We start from the raw sequence: 8,354 nt of genomic DNA, 5'->3' as shown, positions 1-8,354 counted from the left end.
CAAGCTCTCTGGATCGATTTGTTCCAAAAATAACGCCCCCGAAGGTTTCATTCCGTTTGGACTCCGTTTGATATTCCTTTTCTTCGAAATACTGAAATAGGCAAAAAAACAGCAATATGGGCTGGGCCTCCGGTTAGTAGGTTAGTCCCAAAAATGATATAAATGTGTAAAAGCCCATAAACATCCAAAAGAGGTAATATAATAGCATGGAACAATCAAAAATTATAGATACGTTGGAGACGTATCAGCGTGAGCCATGGATATAGCACTATGGGTGGAATAGAATATGATGATGGAGGTTGTATGGAGAAGACAAAAAAGGAAGAAAGTCTCATGTTAACGAGGCTAATCAACAAGCTATGGAGATGCCCATCAATTGATGTCAACATGAGGAGTAGGGATTGCCATGCAACGGATGCACTAGAGCTATAAATGTATGAAAGCTCAACAAAATAAACTAGTGGATGTGCATCCAACTTGCTTGCTCACGAAGACCTAGGGCATTTTGAGGAAGCCCATCGTAGGAATATACAAGCCAAGTTCTATAATGAAAAATTCCCACTAGTATATGAAAGTGACAACATAAGAGACTTTCTATATGAAGAACATGGTCCTACTTTGAAGCACAAGTGTGGAAAAGGATAGTAACATTGCCCCCTTTTTTATTTTTATTTTTATTTTTTTGGGCCTTTCTTTTTCTTCTTTGGCCTTTCCTTTTTTTTCTTTTTTTCTTTGGCCTTTTTTTGGCCTTTCTTTTTTTCCTTTTTTTATTTGGGGACAATGCTTTAATAGTGATGATCATCACACTTATATTTATTTACAACTCATGAATTATAACTCAAAACTAGAACAAGATATGACTCTATATGAATGCCTCCGGCAGTGTACCGGGATGGGCAATGAATCAAGAGTGACATGTATAAAGAAATTATGCATGGTGGCTTTGCCACAAATACGATGTCAACTACATGATCATGCAAGGCAATATGACAATGATGATGCGTGTCGTGATGATGAATGGAACGGTGGAAAGTTGCATGGCAATATATCTCAGAATGGCTATGGAAATGCCATAATAGGTAGGTATGGTGGCTATTTTGAGGAAGATATAAGGAGGTTTATGTGTGATAGAGTGTGTCATATCATGGGGTTTGGATGCACCGGTGAAGTTTGCACCAACTCTCAAGGTGAGAAAGGACAATGCACGGTACCGAAGGGGCTAGCAATGATGGAAGGGTAAGAGTGCATATAATCCATGGACTCAACATTAGTCATAAAGAACTCATATACTTATTGCAAAAATCTACAAGTCATCAAAAACCAAGCACTGCGCGCATGCTCCTAGGGGATAGATTGGTAGGAAAAGACAATCGCTCGTCCCCGAGCGCCACTCATAAGGATGACAATATAAGAACACCTCATATTTCAAATTTGTTACACAATGGTTACCATACGTGCATACTATAGGACTTGCCAACTTCAACACAAGCATTATTTAAATTCACAATTACCCAACTAACATGACTCTAATATCACCACCTCCATATCTCAAAACAACTATCAAGTATCAAATTGATCATAGCATCCAATTCACTTCCTATGATAGTTTTTATTATACCCAACTTGGATGCCCATCATTTTAGGACCAATTTTATAACCATAGCAAATACCATGCTGTTCTAAAAGATTATCAAAATAATATAAGTGAAGCATGAGAGATTACCAATTTCTACAAAATCAAGCCACCGCCGTGCTCTAAAAGATATAAGTGAAGCACTGGAGCAAAACTATCTAGCTCAAAAGATATAAGTGAAGCACATAGAGTATTCTAATAAATTCCAATCAAGTGGGTTTCTCCCAAAAGGTGTGTACAGCAAGGATGATTGTGGTAAACTAAAAAGCAAAACCTAATATCACACAAGACGCTCCAAATAAAACACATATCATGTGGCGAATAAAAATATAGCTCCAAGTAAAGTTACCGATAGACGAAGACGAAAGAGGGGATGCCTTCCGGGGCATCCCCAAGCTTAGGATTTTGGTTATCCTTGAATATCTTGGGGTGCTATGGGCATCCCGAATCTTAGACTCTTGCCACTCCTTATTCCATAGTCCATCAAATCTTTACCCAAAACTTGAAAACTTCACAACACAAAACTCAACAGGAAATCTCATAAGCTCCGTTAGTGCAAGAAAGAAAAACCACCACATAAGGTACTGTAATGAACTCATTCTTTATTTATATTGGTGTTAAACCTACTGTATTCCAACTTCTCTATGGTTCATACGCACCGATACTAGCCATAGGTGCACCAAAATAAGAAAACACCACACGAAAACAGAATCTGTCAAAAACAGAACAGTCTGTAGCAATATGTAATTTTAGAATACTTCTGGAACTCTAAAAATCCTACCAAAATAGGAAGTCCTGGGAAATGTGTATATGATCTACAGAAGAACGAATTAATGCAAAAGAACGTTTCTGTGAATTACTAAAATTATTTTCGTGCATGCAGAAGTTTCTGTTTTTCAGCAGATTCAAATTAACTATCACCGTAGGTTATCCTATAGGTTCTACTTGGCACAAACACTAATTAAAACATGAAAACACATCTAAACAGAAGCTATATGAAATATTTATTACTAAACAGAAGCAAAAAGCAAGGAACTAAAATAAAATTGGGTTGCCCCCCAACTAGCGCCATCGTTTAACGCCCCTAGCTAGGCATAAAAGCGAGGATAGATCTAAGTAGTGCCATCTTTGGCAGTCAATTCTTCAATAGAGCACTTATAACCCTTAGGAGTTTCTTTATTTTTAGCAATGATTAAACTCCTAGGCAAGAAATCAAGAAATTCATTCGAAGCAAAAGGTTCCTTTATGATAGAGAGACAATTGGGGTGAACACTTAATGATTTGAGATCCGCATTTTCCTTACTAGAAGATTCACCCTTATTTTTAGGAACATAAATAAATTTGGCAGTTTTGGTAGGAGGAGTTGGAGTCTTTTTCACGGATGAAAAGGCCGACCCTAAGTTGGTAATAATATCCTCAAGTTTACCGATTCTCGTAGAGTCTAGATCTATTCTTTCATTAACTATAGGTTCTTTCTCTTTAAAATTATTCAAAGTAACTCCAGCCCTAGATCCATATTGGGTAATTTGGTTATGGATCTTTTTATCCAAATTTTCAATCAACTCAACAGTGGCAACCTTATTTTCAATAATTTCAAGCCTTTGCATCACATGTTCCAAAGTTAAAATAGTTCCATTAACCAAAAGAGGTGGTGGGCCAAACAAATCTAACATAGCATTATAAGCATCAAAAGTGACTACTCAAGAAATTCCCTCCGGTAATGGTATCAAGAATGCATCTATTCCAAGGAGTAATGCCTACATAAAAATTGCGAAGAAGGACGGAAGTAGAGAGCTTCCTAGTAGGTCTATTTTGAGCATTGCAAATTCTACGCCAAGCATCTTTTAGATTTTCTCCCCCCTTTGTTTAAAATTGAGAACTTCATGTTCGGGAGTAATAACGAGGATAGGAGGACTAGCCATGGCAACGAGATAAACGTTCTAACACACGGGCACACAAAAGGCAAGCGAAAGAGAGAGGAGATTGGGAAAGAGAGGGCGAATAAAACGGCAAGGGTGAAGTGGGGGAGAGGAAAACGAGAGGCAAATGCCAAATAATGTAATGCGAGGAAGATGAGTTTGTGATGGGTACTTGGTATGTCTTGACTTGAGCGAAGACCTCCCCGACAATGGCGCCAGGAATCCTTCTTGCTACGTCTTGAGCTTGCATTGGTTTTCCTTGAAGAGGAAAGGGTGATGCAGCAAAGTAGCGTAAGTATTTCCCTTAGTTTTTGAGAACCAAGGTATCAATCCAGTAGGAAGCTCCTCAAAAGTCCCACGCACCTACACAAACAAACAAGAACCTCGCGACCAACGCAGTAAAGGGGTTGTCAATCCCTTCACGGCCACTTGCGAAAGTGAGATCTGATAGAGATAATATGATAAGATAAATATTTTTGGTATTTTTATGATATAAATTGGAAAGTAAAAGATGTAAATAAAAGTAGATGGAAAACTTATATGATAAAAAATAGACCCGGAGGCCATAAGTTTCACTAGTGGCTTCTCTCAAGATAGCATAAGTATTACGATGGGTCAACAAATTACTATGAAGCAATTGATAGAGAAGCGCATAGTTATGAGATTATCTAGGCATGATCATGTATATATGCATCACGTCCGTGACAAGTAGACCGAAACGATTCTGCATCTACTACTATTACTCCACACATCGACCGACTCCTGCCTGCATCTAGAGTATTAAGTTCATGAAGAATAGAGTAACGCATTAAGAAAGATGACATGATGTAGAGGGATAAACTCATGCAATATGATATAAACCCCATCTTTTTATCCTTGATGGCAACAATACAATACGTGCCTTGCTGCCCCTGCTGTCACTGGGAAAGGACACCGCAAGATTGAACCCAAAGCTAAGCACTTCTCCCATTGCAAGAAAGATCAATCTAGTAGGCCAAACCAAACTGATAATTCGAAGAGACTTGCAAAGATAACCAATCATACATAAAAGAATTCAGAGGAGATTCAAATATTTCTCATAGACAAACTTGATCATAAACCCACAATTCATCGAATTTCGACAAACACACCGCAAAAAGAGTTACATCGAATAGATCTCCAAGAAGATCGAGGAGAACTTTGTATTGGGAATCAAAGAGAGAGAAGAAGCCATCTAGCTAATAACTATGGACCCGAAGGTCTATGGTAATCTACTCACAACTCATCGGAGAGGCCTTGGAGATGATGTAGAGGCCCTCCGTGGTCGATTCCCCCTCGGCGGAGCACTGACGAAGGCTCCAAGGTGGGATCTCACGGATACAGAAGGTTGTGGCGGTGGAAATAGTTTTTCGTGGTGCTCCTGGATGTTTTCGGGGTACGTGGGTATATATAGGAGGAAGAAGTAGGTCGGTGGACGCTCAAGGGGCCCACGAGGGTGAGGGGCATGTTGGGGAACGTAGCAGAAATTCAAAATTTTCCTACGTGTCACCAAGATCTATCTATGGAGAAACCAGCAACGAGGGGAAGGAGAGTGCATCTACATACCCTTGTAGATTGCTAAGTGGAAGCGTTCAAGAGAACGGGGTTGAAGGAGTCGTACTCGTCGTGATCCAAATCACCGGAGATCCTAGTGCCGAACGGACGACACCTCCGCGTTCAACACACGTACAGCCCGGTGACGTCTCCCATGCCTTGATCCAGCAAGGAGAGAGGGAGAGGTTGAGGAAGACTCCATCCAGCAGCAGCACAACGACGTGGTGGTGGTGGAGGAGCGTGGCAATCCTGGAGGGCTTCGCCAAGCGCCTGCGGGAGAGGAGGAGGTGTCACGGGAGGGAGGGAGGCGCCAGGGCTTCTGGTATGGATGCCCTCCCTCCCCTCCACTATATATAGGGGCAAGGGAGAGGGGGGAGGCGCAGCCTTGCCCCTTCCTCCAAGGAAGGGGTGCGGCCAAGAGGGGGGGGGAGGAGTCCATCCTCCCCAAGGCACCTCGGAGGTGCCTTCCCCCTTGAGGACTCTTCCCTCCCCAAGTTTCCTTGGAGCATGGGCCTCTTGGGGCTGGTGCCCTTGGCTCATATAGGCCAAGGCGCACCCCTACAGCCCATGTGGCCCCCCCGGGGCAGGTGGACCCCCCCGGTGGACCCCCGGACCCCTTTCGGCACTCCCGGTACAATACCGATAAAGTGCGAAACTTTTCCGGCGACCAAAACAGGACTTCCCATATATAAATCTTTACCTCGGACCATTCCAGAACTCCTCGTGACGTCTGGGATCTCATCCGGTACTCTGAACAACATTCGGTAACCACATACAAACTTCCTTTATAACCCTAGCGTCATCGAACCTTAAGTGTGTAGACCCTACGGGTTCGGGAGACATGTAGACATGACCGAGATGACTCTCCGGTCAATAACCAACAGCGGGATCTGGATACCCATGTTGGCTCCCACATGTTCCACGATGATCTCATCGGATGAACCACGATGTCAAGGACTCAATCGATCCCGTATACAATTCCCTTTGTCCAACGGTATTGTTCTTGCCCGAGATTCGATCGTCGGTATACCGATACCTTGTTCAATCTCGTTACCGGCAAGTCTCTTTACTCGTTCCGTAACACATCATCCCGTGATCAACCCCTTGGTCACATTGTGCACATTCTGATGATGTCCTACCGAGTGGGCCCAGAGATACCTCTCCGTTTACACGGAGTGACAAATCCCAGTCTCGATTCGTGCCAACCCAACAGACACTTTCGGAGATACCTGTAGTGCACATTTATAGCCACCCAGTTACGTTGTGACGTTTGGTACACCCAAAGCATTCCTATGGTATCCGGGAGTTGCACAATCTCATGGTCTAAGGAAAAGATACTTGACATTAGAAAAGCTTTAGCATACGAACTACACGATCTTTGTGCTAGGCTTAGGATTGGGTCTTGTCCATCACATCATTCTCCTAATGATGTGATCCCGTTATCAACGACATCCAATGTCCATAGCTAGGAAACCATGACTATCTGTTGATCACAACGAGCTAGTCAACTAGAGGCTCACTAGGGACATATTGTGGTCTATGTATTCACACGTGTATTATGATTTCCGGATAATACAGTTATAGCATGAATAAAAGACTATTATCATGAACAAAGAAATATAATAATAACACTTTTATTATTGCCTCTAGGGCATATTTCCAACAGTCTCCCACTTGCACTAGAGTCAATAATCTAGTTGACATCACCATGTGATTAACACTGACAGGTCACATCACCATGTGACCAACATCCAAAGAGTTTACTAGTGTCATTAAACTAGTTCACATCATCATGTGATTAAGACTCAATGAGTTCAGGGGTTTGATCATGTTGTGCTTGTGAGAGAGGTTTTAGTCAACGGGTCTGCAATATTCAGATCCGTATGTACTTCGCAATTCTCTATGTCATATTGTAAATGCTACTTCCACGCTCCACTTGGAGCTATTCCAAATGGTTGCTTCACTATATGTATCCGGTTTGCTACTCAGAGTCATTCGGATAGGTGTTAAAGCTTGCATCGACATAACCCTTTACGCTGAACTCTTTATCACCTCCATAATCGAGAAACATGTCCTTATTACTCCAAGGACAATTTTGACCGCTATCTAGTGATCTACTCCTTGATCACCTTTGTACTCTCTTGCCAGATATGTAGCAAGGCACACAACCGGTGCGGTACTTAGCATAGCATACTATAGAGCCTACGTCTAAAGCATAGGGGACGACCTTCGTCCTTTCTCTCTTTTCTGCCGTGGTCGAGCTTCAAGTCTTAACTTCATACCTTACTACTCAGGCAAGAACTCCTTCTTTGACTGATCCATCTTGAACACCTTCAAGATCATGTCAAGGTATGCGCTCATTTTGAAAGTACCATTAAGCGTTTTGATCCATCCTCATAGATCTTCATGCTCAATGTTCAAGTAGCTTAATCCAGGTTTTCCCTTGAAAAACACCTTTTAAACAACCCTATATGCTTTCTAGAAATTCTACATCATTTCTGATCATCATTATGTTAACAACATATACTCATCAGAAATTCTATAGTGCTCCCACTCACTTCTTTGGAAATACAAGTTTCTCATAAACTTTGTATAAACCCAAAATCTTTGATCATCTCATCAAAGCATACATTCCAACTCCGAGATGCTTACTCCAGTCCTTAGAAGGATTGCTGGAGCTTTGCATACTTATTAGCATCTTTCAGAATTGACAAAACCTTCCGGTTTGTATCACATACAACCTTTCCTCAAAACAACGTCGAGGAAACAATGTTTTGACATCCTATCTGCAAGATTTCATAAATAATGCAGTAATCGCTAATATAATTCCAACAGACTCTTAACATCGCTACGAGTGAGAAAGTCTCATCGTAGTCAACTCCTTGAACTTGTCGGGAAACATCTTAACGACAAGTCGAGCTTTCTTAATGGTGACATTTACCATCATTGTCCGTCTTCCTTTTTAAAATCCATCTGTACTCAATAGCCTTACGACCATCAAGTAGTTCTTCCAAAGTCTACACTTTGTTTTCATACATGGATCCTCTCTCAGATTTTATGGCCTCGAGCCATTTATCGGAATCCGGGCCCACCATCGCTTCTCCATAGCTTGTAGGTTCATTGTTGTCTAGCAACATGACTTCAAGACAGGATTACCGTACCACTCTGAAGTGGTATGCATCCTTGTCACCCTGCGAGGTACGGTAGTGACTTGATCCAACACTTCATGA

Source organism: Triticum dicoccoides, chromosome 5B (genome assembly GCF_002162155.2).
Source record: "Triticum dicoccoides isolate Atlit2015 ecotype Zavitan chromosome 5B, WEW_v2.0, whole genome shotgun sequence".
Lineage (NCBI taxonomy): Eukaryota > Viridiplantae > Streptophyta > Magnoliopsida > Poales > Poaceae > Triticum > Triticum dicoccoides.
This window is presented reverse-complemented; position numbering follows the sequence as displayed.